Raw genomic sequence first — 12,516 nt, 5'->3', positions numbered from 1 at the left:
ATTTTCCTTAAAACATTCCACATGGGCTTAGTTTATAAATGGGTTAAACGTTTTTACATTTTTGTCACGCTTTACGAATGTTCTTAATGGCATTTACATTGAAGGTATATTCCAAAATAAAATTGGGAATATGAGTGGAATTTTTGGTTTTACCAGACCTGCCTATTCACATTCTTTACAAGTGCGGTCAAAAGTAAATTAAATAATCAATGTGACATTCTCGACAAATATACTGCTCGTCAAAAAAATGGGACAGCCAAATTTTTGGGTATTTTTGAGCGGCTGATTCACTCGATTTTAATAATTATTTTGAGGATTAAAAGGTATTTTCTTCCTCTTTCTGATGTTTTCACGGAAACGAGTATACAGAGTGTGACTGAGGTGTAGTCAATGTTTCAAAATAACCTTAATCGAGTCTTGTGGTCAATATCTCTAGACGTTTTCGCCAGTTTGGTCCGTTTTCAAATTTTACTGCAAAATTTCAGAATGGGGTTATTTTTACGTACTTTTCTTGTTTTTAATTTAACCATTTCTTTAAATCTTTTATAGAAAAAAAAAGGGATTACCATTATTAAACTAATAGTGTTATTCTTTATCCAATATCATTACTTTCCATTAAAATCACTGAACATGCCAAGATTTATGATAAAAATATGATTTTGTTTTCAAAGTTTTATTTGGGTCATCCTGTATAAGTAGTTTTTCCTTTCTTTTTCCACCAAAGATTTAAAGAAATGGTTAAATTGAAAACAAGAAAGTACGTAAAAATAACCCCATTTTTGAAATTTTGCAATAAAATTTGTAAACGGCCTTTAATCACCAAACTGGCAAAAACGTCTAGAGATAATGACTACAAGACTCGATTAAGGTTATTTTGAAACATGCGAGAAACAGCGTTAGACCAAAGTTTTCATTTTTTGACTACACCTCAGTCACACCCTGTCACACCAACTTTCAAAAAGATCATATAGGTCATCAGAAAGAAAAAGAAAATACCTTTTAATCTTCAAAAAAATTATTAAAATCGAGTGAATTTGAAGAAACATCCGCTTAAAAATGACCAAAAATGTTGCTGTCTCATTCTTTTTGACGAGCAGTTTACTACAGTGTAGGACATTATTTATGGTTTTCTTACAATATCTCGAAAACCGTTTGAACGAATTTCAAAGTTTTGTCTAAGTTTCACCTGTTAAATTTTTAGTTTCCGGTTTTAATTCGCCTATTTTATTTACACACAAAATTGTAAATACATATACATATTTTCAAGGTACAATTATTATTAATTACGTATTTTAATTTCAGATTGGAGCCTCACACTTTGAACTATCATAAAGGTAAGTCATACATTTTAAAACAAAAAAAGAAAACAAAAGAGGCATGAATGTAAAATGTAGTTAACAAAAATAATATATTTATAGGTAATATTTTTTTGTATCTTTTGGGTGTACCTTTTTAGGATTTAGGATTTCAAAAGTAATAGTTTGATGGTACCTTCCTCAATTAAAGAAAAATCAATTATGTAAACAGGTATGACAGGTACTACATTTATGAAACACTCGGTATATTCTACAGGTAGAAGCAGATGTGAAAAAACACTAATTTCCAAATTTTCGTAATATTTAAATAGATTTTTGAAAAAAATTAATCACTGACTTTGACGTCCACTGACTGACAAACATTGGCATTTCATTGGCTATCTGCGGTCATATGATGTGTCTATAGCAAATGCAAAATCATTAGTTTTTTTGGAAAAACGCTATAAATTTATGTATACAAGGTGCATCAAAATTATGTTACAAACACACACGTTTTTTTTGGTGTTCCAAATAAAAATTCTTATTTTTGGTTACAATTTTGAACAAATTTTAAGTATATTTCAGGTGCCATGTTTTACACCTAACTCTACATTTATCGAAATACTTATGATTATTCGTATTACTAATTGGACTATATCAGCTGTATGGCAAAATAAAACTGAAATAAGATGACGTAAAAAAATAGTTATTTTTCTATTAGATTATTAGGTCATCTCAGATTACTTTGATTTTTACCAGTGGTAGTTATTGATGTCTTTATTTGTCACATTGTCATCCTATTTTTATGTAATTTTCCGCATTTATATAGCATATAAATTATAGCTTCAAAAATCACTTTTATTAGTGTAAAACAGAGTTTTATGTCAAATTAACCTTCAAATAAATAAGACAAGACTAAATATTTTCAATCAAATTGTTTGATCAAACTTGCTGTTTTGTCTGTTGCCAACACTTAAAACTGAAAACGTGAAGTTATTTTTTTTTTTTTGTTTTTGGCACATCTACAGAAGGTTTAAATATTTAATTTCCTCCAGGTTCCAAAACGGTTTAATTACAGCAAAAACCACAACATTTTGATTCAAATTTGCTTGAAATTAACCACTATCTGAATGGGTTTTGCCATAAGGACTGCGAATAGTTTGATGCAAAAATGAACCCAAATTCTTTGTTCTAAATAAATGAATAAATTTTCATGTTCAGCCAAAATTCAGTTAAAACCTGCATTAAAACTTTTTGTCTACGTGTAATGACAAAATCAATGACAATATTTTATTAAACTAAAAATAAGATTTCATCCATTTGAAAAATCAAGAACGTAGCCAATTTAGAGTGGACAAAAGCCGTCCCCCAAATAAGGTCAATACAGGGCGATTGTAAAACGAAAGAGAACAATTTTATTGGCGAAACAGTCCTAAATGAATGCGCATTTGTCCTGTTTTTCTTCGCAAACGCCTCCCGTCGTTTTTCAGATTCCTTCGCTGGTTTCTTGTCTGCGAGACCGAGAACCGTTGAATTTTATTTGTTTCGCGTTTTACGCGAAAAAGGCAAAAAAAAAACCGGCAGAGTTGAAAAAGAAAATGGCTGTGAACGCAGGTATTTAATTTGGTTTTCTTTCGCGCATTCGTCGGCCAGTTTTATGTGTGCGTTACGACGATTTATTAAGTAAGCAATTGCTTTATTATTTTGTTTTTCCCTCGGTGCTAATGACATAATAGAATTCTGGTATATTCGTTACATGGACCAATCATTCGATCTTTATGACAGTTAATTGTCAAATAATATACTGTTTGAAACGTCGAACGATGGCTGTCGGTATGATTTTATCGAAAAAAATTACAAAAACCTTATACGGGAAACCTTAGTACTCAGAAGTATAAAATTAAAAAAGTGTAAGAGAATTAGCAAGATTCTCAGTAATATCTAAAGGACATGAAAATTAAAATTTAAAAAATAGTATAATATATGATATACTGTTACCACTGATTAGTATAATATAATATCTGGTAATCAAGTTTAATAAAATAGTTAATGTCAAAATAAAAAAATTTTAAGCCTCTTACAGCATTTTTTAAAAACTTTCTGTTTTTTCAGATAGTGTCAAATGTATTATATAACAAATTTTGAGGTTCAAAATCATATTCAAATGTTTAAGGAACAACAGTTCTTTTAAGTTCTTCTGCAACATTTAGTTAAGAGAAATTTGAGGTTTCACAGCATAAATCTAGTTTAAGTAAGTTTAGCTTCTCATTTTCAAGTTTTTTGAAAATTCAACGTTTTCTCCAGAAAGATTCTTTAGTTTTCTTAAGATCTTTATACAGGTTTTTAGGTGTTTTTTGAGAAAGTTTGGTACAGCCTTTATTCATAAGTATTTCGAACGCTCTTCAAAAACTTACGGAAAAAAACTTTCTAGTTCTCTTAAGAGTTCTTTCAATTTTTTATAAAAGTTTTTAGAGTCTAGATGTTTCTGTGAGTTTTTCAATAAAAACCTTCTTCAAAACTGTTATATTTTAGTTCTATTTTAAGTCCTGTTGTTTCACGTTTTAAATGAAAAATGTCCAAAAACTCTGAAAATTTAAATGGAAAGGTATAGTAAAAATCTAATAAAAGTAATCCTCTATTCTCAACAAAGAATTTTCCTATTTAACTTTTTTTTCTATCTCTTCAAATAAAGTGGTGGGAATAGTCCAAAGTTTGCTTTGAAAGAAATGAAATATCTCGAAAACGGCTAATCGTAGAGACTTCGTTTTTGCGGCCTTTTAAAGAGCATTTTCTGTCCTGTAGAGTGTCTCAAAACAATGTTCTATTTAGTTTTCGGTCTTTTCGATAGAGGGCGTTTTTACAAAAATTGCACTTTCATCTTCTCTCGAAAAAATCAAATGCAATGGTATAGCTTCCTATTACTTATTCCATAAGCAATAAGATTATCTATCGTTGTGTGAAAAAAAAATTGTTTTTTTTTTCGTTGTCTCAATCAAAACCGAATTGCGTGTCCTAATGACTGCCATTATAACCAAACCCTATGCAACATATACTTAGTATTCTAATTTGTTTAATAATGTAATGTTTATAACTGTAAAAAGGCTCAATATCTCGTGTTACAAAAGAGATTGCTGCAGTTTTCACACAAAGATAGATAATCTGATTGCTTATGGAATAAGTAATAGGAAGCTATACCATTGCATTTGATTTTTTGGAGATATCTAAGATGAAAGTGCAATTTTTGTAAAAACGCCCTCTATCGAAAATACCGAATACTAAATGGAACATTGTTTTGGGACACTCTACAGGATAGAAAATGCCGCAAAAAAAAAGTCTTTACGATTAGCCGTTTTCGAGATATTTCATTTCTTTCAAAGCAAACTTTGGACTACTCCCACCACTTTATTTGAAGAGATAGGAAAAAAAGTTAAATAGGAAAATTCTTCGTAGAGAATAGGGGATTACTTTAATAAGATCTTTGCTATACCTTTTCATTTAAATTTTCAGAGTTTTTAAACGCCCCCTAGTGGTGGATTTAGAAAGCTGAAAATTATTTTCAGTATTTCTTCTTGGCCATATTTACTAATAAAAAAAAATTCTTGTGGTCATACTACGTATAGTTTCCGAGGAACACCCGCTTCTACGGCTTTTTGGGACACCCTATACAGCTTGTTACTTACTATTTTTAAAGAATTACTATAAAATGCCAACTTTCTCTGTTACTCATCTTTCTTCCTGTAAAAATTTAGTAGTCCATCATTTTGATCTAATATGCTATTTTTACTGATTATTTCCCTCATTGTACTAGCAGCCAATAAAATTCAATGAACCTTTCTAGTTCGACCAATGAGAGCCGTTATATACTGAATAAATCCCTAGTTGCATAAATCCCTGAATAAATCCCTAGTTCCCTAGTTTCTTTGGAAAAAATCCTTCGACCTGCGGTCTCAGGATTTTATCGTCGAATTATTTAGTCTCAATCATTTTCCAAGCAAAATTTTGCAAAAAATCACCTATGCACAGTTTACCCGATAAAACTTGAACGTCTCGGGATATAACCTATGAATATTAACTGCAAAAAAATGAAAAATTATCTCAAAAACATTTTAATTGACTTACAGACAGAATTACTGCAAAATTACTACAAAAAGTACTGCTGATTACAGCTTATGCAATCCAAAATAACTTTCAGGTCAGTATAAATAATCACAAAACAATAAAATGTTTCCCCTAAATAAGGATTCTCCTAGAAATTAATTAGCAATAAATTCCAACGTTTCAATAAATAAAACTAATAATTTCATAACGTCTCCAATATTGGAACGGCTGTATATTCTAGCAGAGGGGAAAATTTTCGGCATTTCCTGTGAAAACCCCAACTTGTCACTAGAGATAAAATATAAATTACAACTCCAATATAAATTTTCGTGCTTTTTTCCTTCTTTGACCTGTTTAGAATGTGTGGCAAGTCGAGCTTCTATAGCGATATAATTGGTCTATAATAGGCAAAAAATGAGTTAAGAAGGAAATTTTATATTAACAAGCGACATAATTATTTTACTCTAAACGATAGAAAAATCCGGCCTGGAGACTGAATTTTTGATTAGTGGTCTGTTAAAGTTTTAATTGATTTAACATATGATTAATGGCGAGAAAAAACTGGTAGCCTGTCACTATAATTACATTTTTGTGTAAGTAAATTCTTGACTCGTCGAGAGAGAGAGGATACCACCGAGTGGTTTGATTTGTCAGGGTTACCCGCTCAATTACCACACGAGTGATTAAACTTTATAAATATTAATTTCCACGCGGGTTGCCCATTAACATTGTATTTCGGAAACACGCACGAGGAATTTAATGAGGGAAATTGGAAAAAACTCGGTTGTCACTTAGAATCACTGACAAACGTAAATGTGATTGAGATTATATTGGAATTTAAATTGAGTGCTACAAAAAAACTCTCATACACTCATACAGATAATTATATCAGGTGATTAAGTCGATATTTTCATGTTTTTTGTATGAATTTATCTTACTTTAGTATAATTTTTGGTGTTTAAGATGGGTCAGTATCACAGCAGCACACATCAAGTTAATTATACCGGGTGTCTCGTTAATTTACATTTTGAAATAGGGCTTTAAAAAAAAACAAAAATGTTATCATACTTTACCCAATTTTAATTTTTCAACAAGCGTTAAAAGGGTTGATTTAAGTATAACCTAAAATTGCAATAGTCATTTTGAGGCTAAAATACCACTTTAGGTAAGTAATAGTATTTTTTCACTATTTCACCTAAAGTTTTAGACTGAACAATGATTAATTTTGCTTACTTAATTACTAAAATAGTAAATTATCTTGAGTTATATGTTACAACTTTAATAAACACTTTATTACATTCACAATAACATCCTGAACTTTCTTTTACATAATACCAAAAATTCAGAAAGCTCTTTACCTTTGATTGTATTTTTTTAAATTAAATACACCAAAACTATTGTTGTTATACTGTGATGCACTGTATTTTTAGAAAATGCATGAAAAAACTGTTTTCAGTCAAAAAAAAAAACTCTCTAGCTCTCCATGTTGCTGAGATATTGAATTTCAAAAAGTAGTGGAAAAAAGACCCTTAATATGCCATGACTTATGCCAGCAATTCTACAATCAGATAATTTAAATAATTGGGAAGTTATTGTTATGGAAGTTTTGTTATTCATCTTTACTTTTTCTATTTAATACATCATTATTAAGGCACTTTAATAGAAAACAGGTGCACTTGTCAACTTGTGCAAAAATGTATACATTTTTCTAGTTTGGCTGCACTGTCATACATCACTGCATTATCGCTTATGCCTAAAGTTATAAAACCCTTTTTGTCTTTTTGCGATCACTCTAAATGATCGATCAGTGACGAGAAAGACGTGATATTTCACTCTCTCCCGTTTGACCAAACCGAGTCCGTAACATTCTAATACTGTTTCGAGGAGCCGGAGGAAACATAAGATTTTTTGCGTTAATTAAGGCCCCGCTCTAATAGGAGTTTTTGCCGGTGGAACATGAGTGAAAAGCAGATTAGTCCGGCTAAGGCCCTTGCGATATCGCAGCACCGTCATTAGCCGAGGCTACCGCAGTTACTCATATTCGCTGGCGGGGGCTCCAGTTGATGGATTAAGAAAGATATCAGAAAAATGTCTGCTTTGATGTCCGTTTATATACCAAACTTAATATGCAAATATCATTTCATCATCTATGGTTCGTTCTACTAATAATATTTATTAGAAGAATGTATATGGTTTTTATCAAAGTTCTGGAGTTGATGAATCAGCATTGTCTTTTCTATGCAAACTGAACAAATGACTGTAATCTTAGACGAGAAACTGCAACAGTTTTAAATTATAATGACAGAATTTTATGGCTCACATTGTAATGCTTCCTAAATTTTTAGGTTAGGTTTTCAGGAGTTGTATCCATTTTTCTCCTTATTTTGCCAAATTTGATAAAACCTTTTACTTTTACTTTAACGTCCATTATCTTCTAACGCAGTCACAGTTAGTTATTGGAAATTGGAAGTCAGGGATACTTAGCTATTTTCTGAGCTATTTTAGAGAACAATTTAATAAAATTATTATCCACATCTTCCGTGATTATTTGCGCTAATTCATTGGTTTGGCAGGATCCTCCAAGCAGGATCCTTTTTATCGATTTCCACTCTTTTCTTCAGTTCTAAAGTTGCTCATAATCTGGAATACAGAGATGTAAAAGCGATAATTTTCGAGTCGGAAAATTTCCATTTTTGGCATTGTACCGGAAAATTACTTTATGCTTAAACGAAAATTTTCCTTGATAGGGAAAACAACTGTCCAAGTTGTCATTGTTATTGTCAAACTTATCATGCATTCTAATGAGATAATTTAAGACATCTAACCGCCATTTGCACCGTCGTACTTTAAGCATAAAGTTAAGTGTAGTTTAGAGTGTGACTTTTTTCTCCAGTACTGTCACAGTCTGACCCACACTTAAATTAACCTCGGCTTACAAAACGAGAATGCAAACGGGGGAAAAATATTGTTTACCCAACTTCAACACTTTTCAAAATAATATGATTTAAAAAAAAAATAGTATAAATTTATCTCTTCTGGATAACACATTCTCGGTATAAAAGCTTTAATTTTTCGGTAGTGTGACATTTCTACTATATATGGTATACAGGGTGATAAAAAGACAATTTCAAGGGCTACAAATTGGTATATTAAACCACCCTGTAACTGTCAAATTAACCGTGTCTTTGGCAATACAATGGAGTAGTTCACAGGGTGATTCAATAAATTTTTAACATCCTTGTAACTTGTTTAATTTTCATTTTATAAAAAAAACACCAAATGTCAATCATCATTTAGATATTTGCATATAGTTTATTCCTGGATAATCCATCAGTATACAGGGTGTGTCAAAATTGAGCAACAAACCAAACTAATAATTTTTTTATTCGATTTTTGGAATCTACGTCAAATTTTAGGCCTACTTGATGTAAAATGTTTGTATCGATATTCAATTGTTTTTGCTCTAGTAGCCTTTGACCACCCTTCTCGAAAGCAGAAATTACCAATTTAAGCGAAATTTTGGTGCACTTTTCCAGAAAATCGTCCATAACTCGCTTATTTGAAACATCCTGTATAAAACCACTGTATAACAAAAAGAAAGCTAATAAATGGAGCTGTCAGGTGACCTTGAGTGGGTACGACTATATTGTCCCGTTTAGCCGCTAGAGGGCGTCAAAGTTGACTACTCGTTTTTTACAGTTTTTGCTCAATATCTCAGAAACGTTTCAGTTTAGAGGTCTGAAGTTTTTACCACAAATACACCTCGATGGAATGCAACTTGACCTTCATACCACTTTTTTGGTACCACGCACCGTTTTACCTTGAAAAATTAAAAACTAGAATTGTTAAGAATTTTCAAAGGTGAAAATGATACCTGCTGATTTTTTTTAGAATTTTTTTTTAACATTTACCTCAACTGCTTAAATACCTTCAGGTTAACAGTACAAAAATGACGTAAAGTGTCATTTGTCAAAATGTCATTTTGCAAGGGTGCCACGACCTAAAGTGTCAAAATTGACATAATTTCAAGGTCAACGGTGCCAGCAAAATAAACGTCAGATTTGTGTTCCCCAGGTTCAAACATGGGTTGCAACTTTTTCAAACAACGCACCGTTTTACCTTGAGAAATGGTAATGGGTGACGAGTGTTTACTGTTTGGTCTGGTTTCTGAATTTATTACGTTGCCATAGATTTCTAATGCCATAATTTTTATCTGTCAAAAGTAAATAAATTATAACCTCAAAATCTAACAAAACAGGATATTAATTGTAAACAGAGACTGACTTTTTAAATTTTCTGTAGGCCTGTCTGGCCAATATGTAACATTTTGGCAAAACAACAAAAACATGAGACTAGTACAAGGGATTTGGTACCTTTGTCTATTAGGTTGGCCAAACCTTTAATCCGCCATTTTTGGGTTTTTTGCAACCTCACGATGGCGCAGGGTCACTGACCAAACCGGAACGGCCGCTCACGTTGCATTATCCCAAAGTAAACAAGCAATTATTGTGTGCTCTTCCGAAATGAGCCACTTTAAATCCGTCAGTAATAATCTTGGCCTCTGAGTTGGCAGAAAGCCGGCCGCGTCCCTAATAAAAATTTAATTAACGCCGGACCTCAAAAAGACCGCGTGGTAGTAGAACCCAGATGAGTACCAAAATTCATGAGAACCACTTGCAATATAGTGCATAAGATGATTTTTACAGTACCCACAGACAATTTTTGGTTGTAAAGCGTCACTGTACTCGATTTTTAAACCCTCTAAATTGTTCGATCGGGGTAGTTTCATTCAGGTTTTGGGGGCGTTAGGGCGTTAACAGGATCGACGGATAATCTGGCAACAAATAAACGACGATAAAATCGAAAATAAGCGATTCGTTCGATTCGGAGCTTCGACTTAATTTCATTAGCTCACCCTGAAAAGTTTTAGAGCGGGGAAGGATTTAACTGAAGAATTGGGTTGATTGGGTTTAGTGGGGCGGGAAATTAGACCATGTAGCTTTTTCGACTCACAAGGGTGATGTGAATTTTTTTTAAGTGTTAAATACGTTTTTGTTTATCTGGTTATACGACAATTGAGAGCCATTTTTTGGTTAACACTTCTGAAACAGTTTGGAAACTAACTATAACATGCACACTTATTACTGCTAATATTAGTACAAAACTTATTATTAAATGTAGTAATTATTGTAATTGGTGTAAATAAGAATCATTTTTCTATACTGTACTTAGAACGTCAATGTCAAGAAAAAAACAGTGACTCCAATTTGTACAGTCGTATTTTAAACCGAGTTTAAGTTGAGTTTGGTTTTGAATGTAACAGAACCAATGAAACAAGTCAGAGTCAAAGCTGCAAAGATAGAAAGGCTTCCATGCTTAGTTCATTTTATAGTTATAATTGGATTAACTTTATAATTTTCCACTTTAAATTTCCTTATCTAAATACCTATAACAGTTTTTTCGTTAAATAAAATGCTAGCAACTTATTGAAACAACTAAATTTTTTAGTTAAGTTTGATTTAAAATATTTTGAAACCGACTACGTAATACGTAAAAATATCTAGTTGAAAATATGTCTTGGAAGTTGACAAATCAGAATACCTTCTTATTGAATTATTATAATCAATACCTCAAACCGTAAATTTGGGAATAGTTTTGTTTTTAAAAAAAAAATTGTATTTACAAATTTTATTAACTCATGTTACTGTGTTTATTCGAAAAGTTTGGTTTGTTTCAATTGGTCAATACAAATACTAAAAATGGAACTTTTGTCCCATACTGAACCAAGAATTTGCATTTAGGACACTTTGTACCCCCAAAAACATAGTTTAGGTCCTTGATAGGGGTTTCTTCCTTCTTCTATAAGACGAATATGCTTGGTTGCAATGTTAAAAAACAAAAATACCTCCATGATCATCATCAGTGTTCTCAACTCAATTTTCTTCTGTATAGTCTTCATTTCTTAACTCTCTACTAACTTAACTCTAACCTAACTTAACTTCTTTAGTACTCCTCGAATTGATTGGAGGATGATTTGTTGTTCATTAATATTCATTCTATTTTGTTCATTTCACTTCATTGTTGAATATAATTTGATTGTTCATATTTTCTTGAACTTTGTTCCTCAGCCATAAGCACACTTTTGCAAAATGGTATTTTGCAACCGATTTATACATAAGCAGAGAACGTTTCTCTCAATTTCTCAAATGGGCTTAATCAGATCTTGTACAGTTGATACTTTGTTTTGAATTGTATGGATGATTTATTCTGGTTCAGTTAGGGGAATAGTTAATTATTTGATAGTTTAATTGAACTACAATAGTCCTGAATTTTTTGTAAATTAGTCATGTTCTTGTCTTAAATACCTCACTAAATCATCATACACAACTAAAGTCATTTGGTTGATGAATTTGATTAATAATGTAATGTTTAAAAAAATATATATAAAATTTTGACTTGCATCTCATTTTAAAGAAAATTTCACGTAGTTTCTAGAAATGACAGATAAAATGTGACGTCGTAGGTCGCCATTTTGAATTTTCTGTCAAAATATTTCCTTTAAAATACGGTGCAAGTCAATATTTTGACAGAAAATTCAAAATGGCGGCCTGCGACGTTATTTTGTCTGTCATTTCTAGAGACTACGTGAAATTTTCTTTAAAATGAGATGCAAGTCAATATTTTGACAGAAAATACAAAATGGCAGCCTGCGACGCCATTTTGTCTGTCATTTCTAGAAACTACGTGAAATTTCCTTTAAAATGAGGTGCAAGTCAATATTTTGGCAGAAAATTCAAAATGGCGGCCTGGGACTGTCAAAAAATAAAACTTTTTTATTTGTCAAGTTTCAGTTGACGTCTCGGTGTCATTTTATGTTAGAATTTCCCGGAAAAGACGCTGGTGCAGTCAGTTTTTTGATATCTCAAAAACTAACAGAGTTTGACCTAAAATTTAACATTTTAACCATTTCTTTGCCAGGAACTCGGCCGGATGAAGAGATACATGAAATCTGACTAAAAAATATTTACAATATGTGATATTATAGTAAAGGAAATTTGACGCCCTCTAGCGGCCAAACGGTGTTAACAATCAACTCATGTAGGGATATTTCTGGAAAGCTTGA

The 12,516-nt window shown here is 31.7% G+C and overlaps 1 long non-coding RNA gene across 1 annotated transcript in view; it reads left to right on the top strand.

Annotated features, from left to right (window-relative positions):
- The window catches only part of LOC145726011 (uncharacterized), a 180,359-nt gene that overhangs the window by 93,748 nt on the left and 74,095 nt on the right, over positions 1-12,516 (top strand). Inside the window, exon 3 of the long non-coding RNA XR_014177465.1 lies at positions 1,303-1,334. This is a non-coding gene — a long non-coding RNA (uncharacterized LOC145726011). The remainder of the gene's footprint in view (positions 1-1,302; positions 1,335-12,516) is intronic.

Source organism: Ips typographus, linkage group LG3, assembly GCF_016097725.1.
Source record: "Ips typographus isolate SLU linkage group LG3, UJ_Ityp_2.0, whole genome shotgun sequence".
NCBI classification, from domain to species: Eukaryota; Metazoa; Arthropoda; class Insecta; order Coleoptera; family Curculionidae; genus Ips; species Ips typographus.
Note: the sequence above shows the minus strand (reverse complement) of the source record. Positions and strands in the feature narration are given on the sequence as shown.